At 37.9% G+C, this 18,210-nt stretch overlaps 2 protein-coding genes across 2 annotated transcripts in view; both read right to left on the bottom strand.

Annotated features, from left to right (window-relative positions):
• CLGN (calmegin) overlaps positions 1–7,256 on the bottom strand; it is a 62,574-nt gene extending 55,318 nt beyond the window's left edge. Inside the window, exon 1 of the mRNA XM_042935440.1 lies at positions 7,171–7,256. The gene's annotated coding sequence lies outside the window, so the exon portion shown is untranslated. The remainder of the gene's footprint in view (positions 1–7,170) is intronic.
• Positions 7,257–13,419: 6,163 nt separating this feature from the next.
• MGAT4D (MGAT4 family member D) overlaps positions 13,420–18,210 on the bottom strand; it is a 58,096-nt gene continuing 53,305 nt past the window's right edge. Inside the window, exon 12 of the mRNA XM_042935432.1 lies at positions 13,420–14,477. The gene's annotated coding sequence lies outside the window, so the exon portion shown is untranslated. The remainder of the gene's footprint in view (positions 14,478–18,210) is intronic.

Here is an 18,210-nt window from a genome sequence, read left to right as displayed (position 1 = left end):
ATGACATAGTTGTAGTCTGAGTCTGAAGGCCTGAGAGCCAGAAGTCAATGGTAAAAGTTCAAGCCTGAAAGCCAGCAGGCTCGGGACGCAAACACAACTAATGTTTCAGTTCGAGTCCAAAGACAGAAAAAGACTGAAGTCCCAGCTCAAACAGTCAGGCAGGAGGAATTCCCTCTTCCTCACCAGAGGGTCAGCCTTTGTGTTCAATTCAGGCCTTCATCTGACTGGATCAAGTACCCACACTGGGAAGAGCAATCTGCTTTCCTCAGCCTGTCACTCAAATTTTAACCTCATCCAAAAACACCCTCACATACACACCCAGAATAACGTTTAAACGTACCTGGGCACCTTGTGGTTCAGTCAAGTTGGCACACTCCTCCAGAATGCCCACAACCAGAAATTGTGTTAGGTCTCTGAGATAGTTTTATTTTCTATTGGAGCACTACCTTGACTAATACATACTTTTAACTAACACCAGGCATTTTTTTTGTCTAAATCAGAAAAACCTAGAAATAATGAAAATACCTCAAGCAATACAGCACAATAGTAGAAAAAGAACCATAAGAGCAGAAATAATAGTTGAAAATACAACTTTCTGGGAGTTCGGACACTGCAGTACTACAAAACATTTCAAGAAGTCTGGATCTGATCCTAGAAGGTGAGAAAGTACCGAGGTCTGAGATTAATGAAATGAACGTAGATGAAATCCTGGATATAATTATATTACTTTGGTTATACCAGGTTCATTTTCAAAATAATGTTTATATAAATATTATAAAAATATACTTACCTATGTATTTAGGATTTATACTACTTCTACATAGTTCCAAAGAATAGCTTGAGGTATCATGCAAAACAAAAAAAACCAAACAAAAGTTGCTGAGGACTGGTACTCCTTCTCATTTCTGTATTCCCAGTACCCAAGAGTGCTGGCATGTGATAGGAACAGATACATGTGTATAGAATCAATGAATGAATGCATATGTAAGAGGGGGAAAAAAAAGTCAGGTGGCAAAGGGACTAGACGTTAGTAAGCAACAAACTAGGATGAGTTTCTTGTTGAGGCAGTACGCGGCAATAAATTTAGCAAAAAGATTTTTACACAATTAGAGGAAAGCAAAAATAAAATGAGGGAGTTTTCATTGTCTACAAAAGTCTACGAGATCCTTAAAGAGAAAAATCCTCTTTTAGAATTAACTGCTAGAAAAATTTATGGACTGAATCCCTACATAATAAATGTCTTTATTGTCTTGAGAGAAAAATAGTTATGTCAACACTTCTAACACTGGCCTCCTAAAGTTTGTTAGAACATTGGTAAAACTTAACACAGCAAACGTATTTCTATAGAGAAAAGAGATAATGGTCCAGAAAGTTTGCAATTCTATGATCTAATTTAATATGGGGAAATTAATCATATTTTTAAGTTCTATATCTATTAAGAAATATCTCTTCTTATGAGTTATTTCAGAATCTTGCTACAGACAGCATTTTAACAACCCAATTCATAATTTACTAGGAAAGATAGTGAACAAAAAGATCAAATTAAGAGGTTTTGTGTTACCATATCACAGAAATAAAACTGGACAAATTCTCACCAAAATTAGAGGGCATTCTTAGAGTTTTCTATGTAACACATAGAAAATTCACTTTGAAAGATCACAAATGAGGTAGAGAGGCAGGTAATAGCGGCATCTTAGAAGGCAGCCTTCTTCCAAAGAAGCTGCAAGACTCCATTTGAAATGCAGTTATTTTCTCACAGAAGAAATGAGCATGCTTCAGAATAAGCTGCATCAGGGATTTATTAATCGTGATAGCTGATGTGTCCAGAAATTCAGGGAAGGTTAGCCAATAGATAATAAAATTCATCATTCACAAATTCATTTAACAACTATTTATGATTGCCAGTTATGTGCCAGGAACTATGTTAGATGCTGAATTTACAGTAATTAGCAAAACATACATAGAAAGCCCTTGATCTGAAAGAGCTTCTAGTCTAGGATGGAAAGCAGACATCAAACGAATAACCCAGGTATTACATGTAAACTATAATACAGAAAAGTAAATAAGTTCTGGGGTGCCTGGCTGACTCAGACGGTGGAGCATGAGACTCTTGATCTCAGGGTTGTGAGTTCGAGCCTCACTCTGGGTATAGAGATTACTTAAAAATAAAATCTTAAAAAAAAATAAAAGTAAATAAGTTCTAAGAGTTGGTAACTGGGAAACTGAATTTGCATAGTAGGGGAAAGGTCAGAGAAAGCCTCCTTGAGAAAGTTACATTTAAGGTGTGATGTAAAGGATAGAGAGGGGTGATTGCCCTAGGCCAAGGACAAAGGAAGCAGCAGCACATGATGAAGGAATTGAAAGGGGAAGAGTGGAGCAAGAAGAGTACGAAGTGCTGTCTCGAGTACATACTATTTTACAAACGTTCATTCTGCAGCACTCTGTGGTGAAGGCGTTAGCATCCCATTATACATACGCAAAGCAAGGCTCAAGGAGATAGGTAACTTACCTAAGAATACAGACTGCCACTAAATAGAAGGGGCAAGACTCAAAGTTAGGTCTAGTTTCAGGCTATACATTCCTTTTACTCAGGCTCTAAGATTAGAACAAATGACATTAAAGTTCTAGGCCTGGGATGCCTGGGTGGCTCAATCAGTTAAGCATCTGACTTCGGCTTGGGTCGTGATCTCACTGCTCATGGGTCAAGCCCCGCATTGGGCTTTACACTGACAGTTCAGAGCCTGGAGCCTGCTTCAGATTCTGTGTCACCTTCTCTCTCTGCCCCTCCCCTGCTTGTGCTCCCTCTCTCTCTCAAAAATAATAATTAAATAACTATTAAAAAAATAAAGTTCTAGGCCTATAAAATATAAAGTTAAATATTTTCTCTTCCATCCTTTAGACATGTATTTTGGTTTCTGTGGGTTTTATACTTGAAAATCCTTTTTTTATGTGTATCCAAACTATTACTTATGCATATATAGTTTAAATGCCTTTTAAAATCTTTCCAGCAAAGATTTTAAAGCAGCTTAAGCCTATATAAAAATATAAAAACTAACAACTTCATGGTAATACCTTACATTACTATGACCCTTTAAAATTTTACAGTGCTCATATAAATTTTAAGACATTTAAGAAGATAATTGGCTTACTACCAGAACTATAATTATCACATGCCAGATAACATAAATGTATCTAGGTATCTCCTCTCCTTAACAAAGCTAGAAGGTATGTTTTCATTAACTGTTAATACTTCTACTTTCCTACATTAGACAGAATAATGACCCCCCCCCCAAAGATATTTACACCCTAATCCTTGGGTCTTGTGAATGTTACCTCATATAGCAAAAAGGGCTTTAAAGATGGAATTAAGGTTGCTAATTAGCTGACCCTAAAATAGAGGGACTATGCTGGATTATCCAGGTGGGCCCAATTTAATTACATGGGCCCTTAAAAGTAGAAGAGAAAGTCCTTGAGAGATGGGTAGAAGAGATTTGAAGAGTAAGAGGAACTTCACCCACCAGAGAGACCTTGTAGACGGAGGAAGGGGGCCGTAAGCCAAGCAATGTGAATAGTCTCTAGAAGCTGAAAACAGCCCTCAGCTGACTGTCAACAAACAGGAACCTTAGTCCTACAGCCACAAGAAACAGAGTTCTGCCACCAACCTGAATGAACAAGGAAGCAGAACTTTCCCAGAGCTCCTAGTAAACAGTGATGCCTGGCCTACGCCTTGATGTTAGCTCCGTGAGACTGTGTCAGACTTCTGGCCTATAGAACTGTGAGAAAATAAATCTGTATTACTTTAAGATCCTACATTTGTGGGATCAGTTCTGGCAGCAATGAAAACTAATACTTTTATCCTTCCTGAGCTTCTTGATTCAACTTCTTTGAAACTGATGTTACTAACAGTCATTTTTAATTCTATTGCCTACTGTTCTCCTGACTGCTTTCCTCTTGGAGTCATCTCCTCCCTTGGTTTTTATGTCCCTGTTCCTGATTCTCTTCATCTTCTCTGCCCCCTTCATGGGCACTTTCTCCAATCTTCTGTAAATGTTGCTATTCCTTAGGGTTCCATCCTCAGGCTCTCTTCTTACATTATATATACTCTTGATTTCTACCTATAAAAGCTAGGTAAGGACTCCCAAATCTTACCCTCAGCTCAAAAAGCACTCCTTTTTTTTTTACAAATATAATTTATTGTCAAGTTGGCTTACATACAACACCCAGTGCTCATCCCAACAAGTGTCCTCCTCAATGCCCATCACCCACTTTCCTGTCTCCCCCACCTCCCCATCCACCCTCAGTTTGTTCTCTGTATTTGAGTCTCTTGTGGTTTGCCTCCCCCCACTCCCTGTTTGTAACTTTTTTTTTTTCCCAAGCACTCCTTGATTTCAAATCACTATCCATCTTCAAGGGTGTCCCAAAGCTTCTGTTAATTTGAACGTGGGCTTTCCACCCAAATCTGCTTCTCTTATCTCTTGAACGCTCTGCTTCCATTAACCATACCTCCAGTCAGCTAAATCAGTCAAATTACTTTGCCATTATCATAAGACTATTGTTTCTTACTGATCCCCTATGTCATTAGCAACTGAACGCATTTGGGCATTTCTTAAATGCCTCAGTCTATCCCCACGACACAGCCTGATTTAGGAACCAATCATTTCTGAAGAGGATCAACAAACTCCCACTTTGCCTCTTCACTTCCAGTCTTGCCAATCTCCAAATCTATCCTCTCTACCTTCTCTCTAGCGTGAGTTTTCGAAAACAAGTCTTACTGTTTATAAAAATGTACAGTAGTTCTTCGTAGTGCTCAGCATAAATTCTGTCCTTTTCAAATTCCTTTCTTTCTCTCCAACACTCAACTCTGTAACACATTAATACTTTTCTGTATGCTGTATCTTATAACTGAGAGGCCCTTCTGCTGTTCAGCTTCACTGAGCACTCCCCCAACACTGGTATGCCTCAAAAGTGGTGTTTCAAAGTCACTATTTTTAAAGTCTTAGTTGTCCTGCAGCTTCAGGAGGAACCCAACTACAAGATGATACAACAGAAAGTTATACACTGAACTTGGCACTATCACACCAAGCTTCTAGTTCTATTATTAAAAAGGCAAGAGGTTAAAACTGCTTTGGGCTTGTTTTGTTTTTCATTTTGCCAAGTGAAAGAGTTAAACTACATGATTTAAAGGTCTATTAAAGTGGACAATTCTAGCTTTCTAATTAAGAGCACTAAAACTCGGTCCTGAAAAGCAGTAAGGCTAACTTATAACACTTCAATTTCTAGAGATCCATCAACATACTTGCATCATTCATACACAATTAACTTTATCAACTAGATAATATAATTATCTTTGTTTAATTAAAAAATGTTTATTTATGGGGCGCCTGGGTGGCTCAGTTGGTTAAGTGTCTGACTTCAGCTCAAGTCATGATCTCACAGTCTGTGAGTTCGAGCCCTGCGTCGGGCTCTGTGCTGACAGCGCAGAGCCTGGAACCTGTTTCAGATTCTGTGTCTCTCTCTCTGTCTGCCCCTCCCCTGCTCAGGCTCTGTCTCTCTCTGTCTCAAAAATAAGTAAAAACATTAAAAAAATTTTTTTTGTAATGTTTATTTATTTTTGAGGGGCGGGGAGGGGCAGAGAGAGAGGGAGACAGAAAATCCCAAGCAGGTTCCACGCTGTCATTACAGAGCCAGAGATGGGGCCCACTCACCAACCATGATATCATGACCTGAGCGGGGATCAAGAGTCCCAAGCTTAACCAACTGAGCCACCCAGGTAACCCTAATATCGATTATCTCGTTCCAAGGCATCAGGGATAGGTCTACATGGTACTGGAAGACCAAACCAATTAAATATGAAGGCAAAACTGTAAAGTGAAGAGAGGCCAACTTAAGGTGACCAAAAGGAAGGATACCTCGAGTGATTAAATGACATAGAGTGATGTAAAAACTTTAAGAATTTTTTTCTTAAAAAAATTTCTTTAAAAATTTTTTAATGTTTATTTATTATTGAAAGACAGAGACAGTGTGAGCAGGGGAGGGACAGAGAGAGAGGGAGACACAGAATCAGAAGCAGGCTCCAGGCTCTGAGCTGTCAGCACAGAGCCGGATGCGGGCCTAGAACCCACGAACCGTGAGATCATGACCTGAGCCATAGTCTGACACTTAACCGACTGAGCCACCCAGGCGCCCCTCTTAAAAAGTTTTTAAGTAAATCTTACGACTACATCAGGGTTTTGATGGCTTTTATGCAGCAAAATTTTCAAAATAAATTAACTTCTAATTTGAGACTTCTTCCCATGGCCATTCAATTTACTTTCTCGCTCCTTGCACCACCCCCTCCTCTTCTGAGCTTTATTGACACTTGATTTTAAATCCCAAGCAAATGCCTTCTTGTTACTTGGGCGATGCTAAAATAATATCAGCTAAAATGTCTTGATTGATCGTAAGCAGGCTTTAGGCGATAATGAGTCTATAGTAATTAGGGCTTCACTGGATTCAACCCAACTCTTTTGCTCAGTCCCTGGAGGCACACACCGGGCTCCAAGCAGCGCATCTAGGGAGTGGCCAGGAATTACAGGCCACCACTGCCAAGAGGGTTGAATCTGTTCGTCTTTACAAAGCTGGGAATTGCGTAAACTGAGCCTTTTTTGTTTTTGCTCACGATTTTAAAACTAGTGGGTGGGGTGAGCCGCGCCCTGACACGCCCGGGCCTTCCATACATCCCTCGGGAGCGCGCACCAGGGCTCGAGCTTGGAATGGGGCTGAAATGGTAACCGCTGGAATAACGGACTCGGCTCGCTGGGGCCGCGCAAGCCTTGGAGGCAGAGAACACCAGCCTCCTCGGCGCCCCAGCCCCCGCCTCAGCGCAGCAGGTGGACACCGCGGTTCGGGAGGACCCAACGGACCCGATGTGGCATCAACTCCCGCCGCCCTTGGTGGCTTTTCTCCTCCCGAGGACAGGACAGCCCACCCAAGAACCTCGCTCGGGGCACCTCCATCCCAGAACTCAAGAACCACTCCCTCACCTGGCCCCAACCAGTTCAGCCTGGCGGGTTGCCAAAGAAAGGTGTGCGGCCCAGGAATCCCCGCCCTGGGCGTAAATGCAATGACTCCGATTCCTCACTCTAGCCGGAGCGCAAAGGGCAGTAGGAAAGTGGCGTACTGCCCACGCACCTGTCTTGCGGGCCCGTTTTCAGCAGTGGCAGCTCAGATGTCCGAGTCGCTGCCACTTGGTTCCCGCGTCTCCCCAGACCAATCCCGCCGGCGGCCGCCCAGAAGCGACTGCTAACCGCGCATGCGCGAGCGGCCGCAGGCAGGGAGGCGGCGGCGGCCCGCGCGCACCTGCGTGGAGGCTCAACTGACGCGGAGGGGGCGCTGCCCAGCGAGGCTAGGCTGCAGCTGCGGGGCCCGCCGTAAGGCGCGCCCTTGGGCCTCGCGCCCGCTCAGCGGGCCAGGAGTGAAGTGGGCTGGCCGGGCACGAATTCCTCCCTCTTAGCCCAAAGAGTTTCTCCTCCCTGCCCTCTCTGCAATCAGAGGGGTAGTGCCTGCTATTGCACATAAATGGATCCTGAGTTTTATATAACTCACATTTTTGAACAGTGTCCAGTTAGTACCCCAGGCCTTTCCTAGAGTTCTAGATGTTGAGAGGTCGTTGTGCTCAGCAGGGAGGCTTCCTATTTCGTGTGGGTGTGTGGTTAACTATAGACGTATTAAATGTGAACGTAACACATTATTTTCTTTCTGAAATTGCTAATATTTATTGTGTTCTCTGTACTCCAGGGGTTTTACATTATTTTATTTAACCATCACAACCCTGGTGAAGGAACTAAAGATAATTACTTGCCTGAATCTATGATTAACAAATGGTGGAAATAGGGTTTAAATCCAGGCGCATCTCTCTCATAGTCTGTACTTTTAACCAAACACACCAAAATTAAAAATACAACATAAACGTAGTATTGAATCTCAAGTTTCCTTGCCTCATTGATAGTGGATCATACACATTTTGCTAATATTTTATAGCAAATCTTGACTGAATTAGAATGTTTGGGATGTATAGTAGGCATATGTTTAACTGTTTTAAAAAATGCTGAACAAGCTTCCAAAATGGCTGTTTTACATCCCCACCAGAATGTATGAGAATTCCAGTTACACTACATTTTCACTATTGCATAGTATGGTCAATCTTAGTCTTTCTAGAGACCAATCAATGATGTCTCAATGTGGTTTTAAATACTATGTAGTTTTCTTATACATACCAAATCCTCTCCTCAGGACTTCTATCATTTTGTATTTCCAGTGTATGAGAGTGTTTATTTTCCACATAACCTTACCCAACAGAATGCATTGTCAAGCATTTGAATTTTTGTCAACGTCATGACTGATATCTCAGTGTAGTTTCAATTTAAAAAAAAATTTTTTTTAATTTTTTTTTTTAAACGTTTATTTATTTTTGAGACAGAAAGAGACAGAGCATGAGCGGGGGAGGGTCAGAGAGAGAGGGAGACACAGAATCGGAAGCAGGCTCCAGGCTCTGAGCTGTCAGCACAGAGCCCGACTCGGGGCTGAAATTCACGGACCGTGAGATCATGACCTGAGCCGAAGTCGGACGCTCAACCGACCAAGCCACCCAGGCGCCCCTAAAAAATTTTTTTAATGTTTATTTTTGAAAGAGAGAGCACAAGCAGGAGAGGGACAGAGAGAAAGAAAGAGGTAGATACAGAATCTGAAACAGTCTCCAGGCTCTAAACTGTCAGCACAGAGCCTGTCACAGGGCTTGAACTCTGGAATGGCAAGATCACAACCTGAGCCAAAATCCAGCACTTTAACTGAGCCACCCAGGCGCCTGCCCTGGTTTTGATTTTTACTTGTGAGGTCGGATAAATTTTTATGCATAAGGACAATGTTTCCTTTTTATTGCGTCCAGATTTTGAGTCATTGAATAGCTTTCCCTACTCCAGGTTCATCTATATTTTAAACTTATATAATTTTATTATTTTTTATTATAGTTTTTTATTATACTATCATACTATTATACTTTATTTATTATACTTTTTTATTATAAGTTTATTATTTGAAGTTTATTTTTCTGTAACATGTAAATATTTCTTTAAATGGCTATCCAGTTGCCCCAATATCATCAGAATATTTCTTTGCCCAGTGATTTAAGATACTGCTTTTATCATTTACTAAATATCCATATTTACTTGGGTATATTTCTGGACTTTTGATTCTATTTCACTGATCTGTGTAGTGCTAGCACAAAGTATCACACTATTTTAATTATAGAGGCTTTGAAAAATGTTTTAGTATCTGGTTGTTTCAGATGCCCTCTTAGCACTTCCTTTTCAGTGCTTTTCTAGATATTCCTGAATGGGTTTTTTTTCCATATGAACTTGAATATCAATATGCCAACCCCCAGGAAAAAAAGGATTGTTCGCGTATTTATTGGAATCACAATAAAATTTTTAGTTAACTTAGGAAGAACTAATATTTTGATGAGATATCCTGTCCAAGAAGAGAGAGGTCTATTTGCTTGAGTCTCCTCTTGCATCTTTAGGAGAGTTTCATAGCCTTCCTCATATAGGTTTTACACAGTAGTTTACCTTTAGATCAACTTTATTGAGATTTACATACAATAAATATCATTCATTTAAAGTTTACAATTTGACAGGTGTATGTATACACCTTTGAAATCACTTCCACAATCAAAATACAGGATATTTCCATCACTTTCAAACCGTTTCCTGGTTTTGTACATTTCTTCCTAGGTTTGTTCCTGAATCTTTTTCACTGCTATTATAAAAGAGATTTTCTCATTCATCACATAATCTAAGGATTTATTTTCACTTTTAAGAAGTTACTCATTTATATATATATATTATATATACATATATATATATATGTAATTTTTTTTTTTGAGAGAGAGTGCACACATGAGCAGGAGTGGGGGAGGGGGAAGTAGAGGGAGGGAGAATCTGAGAATCTCAAGCGGGCTCCATGTCCAGCACAGAGCCCGACGTGGGGCTTGATCCCATGACCCTGAGATCATGACCTGAGCTGAAATCAAGAGTCTGACATTTAAATGACTGAGCCACCCAGGCACCCAAGTAGTTAATAATTTTTGAATGCCAAATTTATATCCTGATTCCTTGCTAAATTATTTTATTTGAATTAGTTTTGTGATTAAGTCCCCTGACTTCTTCAAACAGAATTTTACTTATTTTCCAATTCTTATGTCTATAATCTTTTTTTCTTATCAAATTTCACTGGTTAACATTGCCAGAACAATTTAACAGTCCTGAAGATAGCAGGGGATCATTTGCTCTGTTTTCTGATGTTAGTAGAAATGCCTCCAGTGTTTCCCCATTAAATAAAGAACCATTTTTAGGACTGAGGTACATACCTTGTATTTATGATTGTCAGATTTAGCAAATTAAAATACACAACACCCCATGAGATTCTAATTTCATATAAACAAGTAATTTTTTAGACATACTTTTAGACATGCATTTTTCATATGTGTTTTTTATCTGGCCCTTAATTTTATCATATTAAGAAAGTATCCATTCATTGCAATTTTCTTTAATATTCTTATTGAAAATAGGTCTTGCCTTTTTTCAAAGGCTTTTTTCAGCATCTATGGAGGTAATCATTTGATTCTTCTCCTTAGACCTATTAGTAAGAATCCTATCCAGATTTTTGCACCTCTGGTATTAAAAAAACCAGGACATGGTATGTTGTTTTCTTAACGTGGCTTGGGAGTTTATTTCTAATATTGCATTTAAGATTTTTGCATCAATTGTCATAAATGGTATAGGTCTGTGGTTTTCTTTTTTGTGCTCTCATTATTAGGACCAGGTATTCATGTTATACTTACATATTAAAAGAATTTGTGAATTTTCCTTTATTTGCTATACTCTGAAACAATGTTAAAACATTGGGACTATCTGGTTTCTAGGAGCTAAGTTCCCCTGTGCAATCATCTGGGCCTGGTGGCTCTTTGTGCTTATAATTTCTCAATAAATTTCTCTATTTCTTCTATGAAAATTTATTGGTTTAAACTTTCTGTCTCACATCTCCAAAGGCAAGGGAATTAAAAGCAAAAATGAACTATAGGGACCTCATGAAGATAAAAAGCTTCTGCACTGCAAAGGAAACAATCAACAAAACTAAAAGGCAACTGACAGAATGGGAAAAGATATTTGCAAATGACATATCGGACAAAGGGCTAGTATCCAAAATCTATAAAGAACTCACCAAACGCCACACCCGAAAAACAAATAATCCAGTGAAGAAATGGGCAGAAAACATGAATAGACACTTCTCTAAAGAAGACATCCAGATGTCCAACAGGCACATGAAAAGATGCTCAACTCACTGCTCCTCAGGGAAATACAGATCAAAACCACACTGAGATATCACCCCACACCAGTCAGAGTGGCTAACATAAACAAATCAGGAGCCTATAGATACTGGAGAGGATGTGGAGAAACGGGAACCCTCTTGCACTGTTGGTGGCAATGCAAACTTGTGCAGCCGCTCTGGAAAACAGTGTGGAGATTCCTCAAAAAATTAAAAATAGATCTACCCTATGACCCAGAAATAGCACTGCTAGGAATTTACCCAAGGGATACAGGAGTGCTGATGCATAGGGGCACTTGTACCCCAATGTTTATAGCAGCACTTTCAACAGTAGCCAAATTATGGGAACAGCCTAAATGTCCATCAACTGATGAATGGATAAAGAAATTGTGATGTATATACACAATGGAATACTACTTGGCAATGAGAAAGAATGAAATATGGCCTTTTGTAGCAACGTGGATGGAACTGGAGAGTGTTATGCTAAGTGAAATAAGTCATACAGAGAAAGACAGATACCATATGTCTTCACTTTTATGTGGATCCTCAGAAACTTAACAGAAGACCATGGGGGAGGGAAAGGGGAAAAAAAGTTAGAGAGGGAGGGAAGCAAACCATAAGAGACTCTTAAAAACTGAGAATAAACTGAGGGTTGATGGGGGGGTGGGAGGGAGGGGAAAGTGGATGATGGGCATTGAGGAGGGCACCTATTGGGATGAGCACTCGGTGTTGTATGGAAACCAATTGGACAATAAATTTCGTATTTAAAAAAAATTTTTTTTAAAACTTTGTCTCTACTCACATCAATTTTGGTAAACTGCATTCTAAGAAATCCTCATTTTATCTGGGCTTTTAGAAAGAAAACTAGTATCAGCAAAACAAAAACCTATCAGCTCACATAAACTTCCTCATAATTTGTTGCCTATGACTGGCTATTAATTAATAACACAACATCTAAAAAGTAACTAGTTTTCATAGGAAAATGCCTGCCCAGATAATTACTGAAATTCTGCCACAGGGTGGATGGTCCATATTAAGAGTGTACAACCAACCCTGAGATACTTTTATACACCTATGTTGGTAGAGGGTTAACTCTCTCCCTCTCCCCAAGAGTGTAGTCACATTTACTATTACTGCTAATATTGGTTATATTACCGTGTTACTGTTTACTTCAATGGTAAATAGTGCAGTTGTTGGTAGCTTATCTCAATACTGGAATTTTTTGTAAAAGGGAATTTTACCTATCATGTCTCCAAAGTTTGCAGAGCTTCTATTTACTTCAAAAGTAGTGTTTGAGGGGGAAAAAAAAAAGATTTCAGTAGAAATGTGTCTGAATGTGGTTTCTACAAACTCATCTGTTATATTGAGCCAAGGGCATAAATATATCATATGCTTTCATACATATGCTTGAGGGAAAGTGACTTTTAAAAGCAATCAGTATGAATGTTATAAAACAATGCCCAAAACAGCCAATAAGCACTATTTGCTCTGCTATATCCCAGATGAGTGTCAGGGATTCTCCAAATCACCCCTTTCTCAGACACCTCAGTCCAGGGACCATGGGTGAGGAGTGAAACGGTCCAAACATCCAGCAATTGGGCAGAAGAGATGGGGATGGAAACTGGGGGTGTCTCTCCTGGCTACACTATCAACATTTTCTGGAAATGCTTTGTGTTGACTGCCAAAATTCTCTGTTCTGGAATCATTTCATTAAGGGCAACAGTTATTGTGTTGAATCTTTAAGGCTTCTCTTCAACTTCTCTCTCTTTTTTTTCTTCTAGCATCTGCCACAGGTAACATCCATGTAATGTCTTTTCTTCTTCTCCCCCCACCAACCACCCTAACCCAGATTCACTGAAATATACTTGACATATTGCTTCTTCTTTTCTAAAAAGAGAGACTGAAATGGACACATGTGAACAGTTCATCTTTCATATTCTTTTTATATGTTGGTATGTGACACAGTTCATACTGAGCTAAATATGTAAAGTTTTGGCACTCAAGGATAGGTAATACACAATAGGAAGTACAATTTTCATATTTTATTGATGAATAAGAAGGAAGAAGAAATATCTCTTATTATCTTTCAAAATAAATAAAATAAAACTCAACAGAATAACAAGAAGAATAGTGGAGTTTAATAGACTCCTATAAGAAACTGATAATCAAGCAGACAAAAATTAGGAAGAATTTAAAAAACCTGAATAAGTAAATTAAAAAGCCTGATATAAGAGAATTCTGCACCCAATAATTGGGAATATTTAAGAAGACGTTTTTAAAGCACAAAACACATTTATAAGAAACAAATGAATGCAACATATTTTAAAGGGAGTCTACAGACACTATACATTCTTTTCAAATTCACATGAAACATAAGCATTCTTAACAATTCTCAAATCTCATCACACAGATAAAATCCACTAAGAACAATATAATTAAATGAGAAATCAACAGTAAAAGATGGCAAAAACCAACATATTGGAAAAAAAAAAGAAAACACTCCCAAATAACCCATGAGCTAAGAAAGTAATAATAAGAGAAATTACAAAATCTTTTAGAACTGAATGACTATCGGAATACATAAATATCAAGAGGCTGGTAAACCAGTTCAAACAGCACGTTAGGGGTAAGTTTATAGTTTTAAATGCACTTATTTAAAAGACAAGAAGATATTGTGGCACTGCCAGACCCAGGCTTAGATTGTGCTTTCTTTAGATGTCCTAACAAAATGGATGAGAACATATACCAATTTACACAGAACCTATCCATGACAAGTTTCTGAACTATTAGCTATTTATTAAGATTATGTGATAGCATTACTACGTCAACAAAATTCATTTCTTAATTTTCAACAACTTCCCTGCCTTTACTATTTTTTTAATTAAATTATAATAGTAAGGGTACAAACATCATAAATAAACACTGTAATTTTCCTTGACATAAGAGGAAGCTTAACACTTTCAAGCCTACAAGTGTGTTAATTTCTGAATTCTCTTCTATACAATTATGCATTTTCATTATTATAATTTCTGAAAGATGCCATGAGAAATCAGGCTTATCTGAGGTTCCAATGTATTACAGAATTTTTCTTGTTATGCTTATTATCTTCATATTTTCTGAAATAAAAACAAGAAGTGTATAATATCTAGAAAATTAATTAAATAGAAATTAATTAATTCACAAGAATATAATTATTTTTATGAAAAATTTTGATAACATTCTTTATTCTATCCTTTTGACCACTCTTTCACCTTATAAGTAGAGAAGAATATTTAAATTGGCAAAGACATGATTCTTAAGATATATTAGACAATATCAATTTTAATACCATCATGGTGTTAAAATTATTGAAAATAGATTTCCATCACTGGGATACCTGGGATTATCACTAAAGCCAACCAACTGTTATAGATAAGGTACAAATATTTTTAAATAAACTGTACACCTAACATGGGGCTCAAATTCACAACCCCGAGATTAAGAGTTGCATGCTCTACTGAGCCAGCCAGGTGCCCCTAATATGACAATATCCAGATATCTTTAAACATTTACTTTATTTTTATAATTTAAAATATAAATAAATATAGGAAAGATTTAAGATTGAAACATAATAAACATAAACATAAAATTGAAACATAATAATCTTTTAATATATGAAATATATTTCATATTTGAAATATATGAAAGAAAATCAGAGACTAAATATAAAATTAGAACTGGAGAAATTTTGCTGTGAATGCAAGAAAATATGAGTACTACATTTCATATTAAATTAGTTTTGAACTTCTTGTTAGTCAAAGGGAACAAAAATACCCACAATGGGCCAAAGAAATCATGACTACTCCTTGGGAAAGAATATCCTTTTTCTAGCTAAGAGAAAGTTGTCACATGTATCTTTACATTAAAAAAAAACAAAAACAAAACTTTAAATAATACTCTTGAAAAACATGCAAATATGCCATATATTGTTATTTAATAAAAGTCAAAGGCATAAACTCAAATAATTCAATTAAAGCATTTTGATGGGAGATATCTATCTACTCCCTTTCCCTCCATCACCTCCAACGAGGCTTAGTAGATTTAGCAACGGCAATAAAACAAATGGGTCACACATACAAAAAAAAAGTGATTGTTTAACTAAATTCAAAGTTAATTAGGTATCCTGTATCTTATTTGGTAACCCTACTTTAACACATTGAAACACTTTGCCCTATGCCCAGTGAGCCACAGTAAAACAAAAATAACTTTTCATGTAGGATGCAGCGCTGGCAAATTATAAAAACACACTATTCTCTTGCTTACCAACTAATAGAAAAACTAAGTATCTTATTTGAGTTTTCAGAAATTATTCATACAGAAATATTTTAGTTGTTTCTAAATCTCTTTTATGTTTATTATAGACGTAGAACATGAAATGATAAAGAACATTTAAATTGATGGCAGGCAAAATTTTTAAAAATTTAAAACTTAGAATATTCATCACCAAGATAAATGTTTTTATTAAATTATTTTTGAACTACTACCTAGATGAATAGAAATAAACTAAACTATTTTTCTCCTTAATGAACTATAGAAAATTTATCTTACATTTTAAAAAGTTTTGTGAGAAGTGTAATATATAATTTAACTGGTTAAGGAACAAATTTTACATAAAAGTTTTTTAAAAAGACTTAAAGAAATGAATATTAAAGTGTTGCTATGTTAGACCTGGTTAAAGAAAAGAGGGTGACATTTATCTTGCTGGGGTCATGAATGTAAATTTTATTTTACTTAATAAAATTAAAAGTTGAAATGTAATATCTAAACTCTTCTAGGTAGTGGACGGCTAGGCCTACTGAAATGATAGTAAATGAACGAAAAAGATGTAATTCCAAACGACATAAAGAATAGAGGAGGCCCACAGCTGAGGAGACATTTAATCAAATTAACGAGAGACATAAATCTGGTGGAAGAGTGGGGCCTGACAATGGAGCCGAGGAGTCTGTGACTTCAGCATGTGGAACATAGGGCTAGAATGGAGATAGCAAATTTGATGAAAGATGGAAGCCAAAGCAGAGCTAACCCTGAAGAAGGAAGGGGGAGTGTTGTCAGGAGCACGGGAGAGCTGCAAGGCCTTTTCGCCCCAGGCGACTGATACACATAGTCTTCTCTAAGGAAAGCTGAATGAGCCACCCAGATGTAACTAGCAACTAGGGCAGGCACTGGGTGAACCTGTGTCCCAGAACAAACCTCTTTGGGACATAGGTTGCGATGTTGGTGCCCCTTCACTCAAACCACTGGGAAAACAAAAAACGGAAAAACACTCCAACACAAAACAATCACAGCCTAGTCACCCACATACTCTACAACAGAGTTTGTAAGCCAACAAATTCTTTTTTTCTTTAAATGTTTATTCATCGTGCAAGAGTGCACGCACACACGTGTGAAAGGGGTGGGGGCTGGGGACAGAGGATCTGAAGTGGGCTCTGTGCTGACAGCAGAGGGGCTCGAATTCATGAACCATAAGGTCATGACCTCAGCCGGAGTCGGAGCTTAACCGACTTATGGTGGCCATAAGCCAACAAATTATATCCATGTACCAAAAACTCTCAGGAAGCCTCATTCCTTTCAATTTTATAAAGGAATATGAAGATAAATGCAGTGTGGGGAAAGGAGTGGGGAGGGAGAGGAATTAAAATTACCCATATTTGCCACCAGACAACCAAGAATCACTAAATATTTGAGGAAAGTGTGTAACCTAACAGACAGATCAAAATAGACAAGCAGATAGATTTATCTGGTCACAGAAAAAACAGCGCATTCAGAATGCAGAAAAGAACTTTAAAAATGTTTCATGAGGGGCACTTGGATGGCTTAGTAGGTTAAGCATCTGACTTCGGGTCAGGGTATGATCTCATGGTTCGTGAGTTCAAGACCCACATCAGGCTCACTGCTGTCAGCACAGAGCCTGCTTTGGCTTCTCTGTCCCACTCTCTCTCTGCCTGTCTCCTTTCTGCACTCTCTCTGTCTCTCTCAAAATAAATAAATAAACTTAAAAAAAATAAAAATGTTTCATAAAGAGATCTAATAGTATTCTGAGATTTGAGAATAATTGTATCCACAACACAAGTAGATGCTAGGGAAAAAGGAATAAAATAAAAATAAAGTAAACATTCATTAGAAAAGTTAGTCAAGGAATCCACCCAGTGCATAGAAAAACCAATGATAGGACATAGTAAATAAAAGCTATGACATATAGAAGATCAATTCAGTAAACTTAATATTTGATTATTCTTTCAGAAAAGAAAACTCAGAAAAGAAAGGGGCAAAATAATCAATGTCATAATATCCCATCAACTGAATATTTGCATCTCCTTCCTCAAATTCGTATGTTGAAGCCTAAATCCTCAGTGTATTTGGAAATATAACCTTTGGCCTTTGGGAGATAATTAGGTCAAAAAGGTGGAATGTTCATGAATGACTTTAGTGCCTTTATAGTGGGATAAAGAGACCAGACCTTTCTCTACTCTTGGCCATGTGAGGATATAGTCAGAAGACAGCTGTCTACAAACCAGGAAGTGGGCTCTCACCAAAAGCCCCCATGCTGGCATCCTGATCTTGGACTTCCCAGCTTCTACAAATGTGATAAATAAATTTCTGTTGTTTAAGCCACCCAGTTTGTGTTTTTTTGTGTGTGCGTGTGTTTTGTTTTTTGTTATGGCAGCCCAAACTGACTAAGACATGGTAAAAATGAATAAGTAGCTAAATTTTCATCTATACTGCAGGAAAAATAATGTGGATAAATAAAAATTAGCAGCGTAAGTGTATTATTTAGCAATATAAAGAAAACTACCAAGCATTTAAACCAGA

The sequence above is a fragment of the Panthera leo genome, chromosome B1 (genome assembly GCF_018350215.1).
Source record: "Panthera leo isolate Ple1 chromosome B1, P.leo_Ple1_pat1.1, whole genome shotgun sequence".
Taxonomy (NCBI): domain Eukaryota; kingdom Metazoa; phylum Chordata; class Mammalia; order Carnivora; family Felidae; genus Panthera; species Panthera leo.
Note: the sequence above shows the minus strand (reverse complement) of the source record. Positions and strands in the feature narration are given on the sequence as shown.